Source organism: Apis dorsata, unplaced genomic scaffold (assembly GCF_000469605.1).
Source record: "Apis dorsata unplaced genomic scaffold, Apis dorsata 1.3 scaffold_734, whole genome shotgun sequence".
Lineage (NCBI taxonomy): Eukaryota > Metazoa > Arthropoda > Insecta > Hymenoptera > Apidae > Apis > Apis dorsata.
In genome coordinates this window covers 84004-84981 of record NW_006263897.1, presented here as the reverse complement: position 1 = coordinate 84981, position 978 = coordinate 84004, and the positions used below count along the sequence as shown (strand labels likewise).

General features: G+C 36.5%; 1 protein-coding gene across 1 annotated transcript in view; it reads left to right on the top strand.

Annotated features, from left to right (window-relative positions):
- LOC102673961 (ELAV-like protein 2) overlaps positions 1-978 on the top strand; it is a 27947-nt gene that overhangs the window by 11521 nt on the left and 15448 nt on the right. The gene's annotated exons all lie outside the window — the stretch shown is intronic.

Below are 978 nucleotides of genomic sequence, written 5' to 3'. Positions count from 1 at the left end.
TCTCTCTCTCTCTCTCTCTCTCTCTCTCTCTCTCTCTCTCTCTCTCTCTCTCTCTATCTCTACTTATCATTTTCTGTTTTATTTTCTTCTATATCTTTTTCTTTTTTCTTTCTTTCTTCTTCTTCTACTTCTTTTTTTGTTTCTTCTTCTACTTCTTCTTCTTCTTTTTCTCTTTATTCTCGATTCAATTTCTTTTTAATTTCTCTTTTTCTTTTTTTTTTTTAAGTTTTTTTAAGTGCAGATCGCGTCGATCGATCGATGATCGGTAAAAGTTTTTAAGGAAAGACATTTAAATTGTTGATAGGTTGGTAAAGAAAAGAAGGATCGATCGATCGATCGAATAATCTGTACGATCTTTCTCTTTGTTTACGCACTCACCGTTTGAGTACCTGAGTACACTGCAGGCTCCTCCTTCTGCACCTCATCTGCCATATGATCTACTACCTCATCTTCAATCATTTTTTTTTTTTCTTTCCTTTTTTCTTTTTCTTTCTTTTCGTCTCAAATTCGCCGATTCGGTATTCATTTACGCGCGAGCATGTTCCGCCGCGGTTAAAGTTTCACGTTGCCCGTATATCTTCGAGCGCACAATTTCTCTTCGAGGCATCGATCTTTTCATCGAATCGTGAAGAATGGTCGTTGTTACGCGGGCCGAAGCTGTGAAAAAACGATCGAATTTCGAGAAACTGTGATGAAAAATCGTGAATAAACGTGATAACCTCTCGTGTAATAAAAAAAGATTGCAATTCGAACAAGTGTCACGCTCGAATATTCGTTAGATACCTTTCGATCGACCGTGGAATCGATGTTTCGATATCAATATTTCAACATGTGTTCGCCGTATGCATATATCAAGGTTTAATCCAATCGAAATGATGGACATGATACTTGATGAATCATCGATATACGTTTAAAAAGATAAACGTTCGGTAATTCGACCTTTCTTCGACGTATCAACATCAGCCAATTTATTTCTTT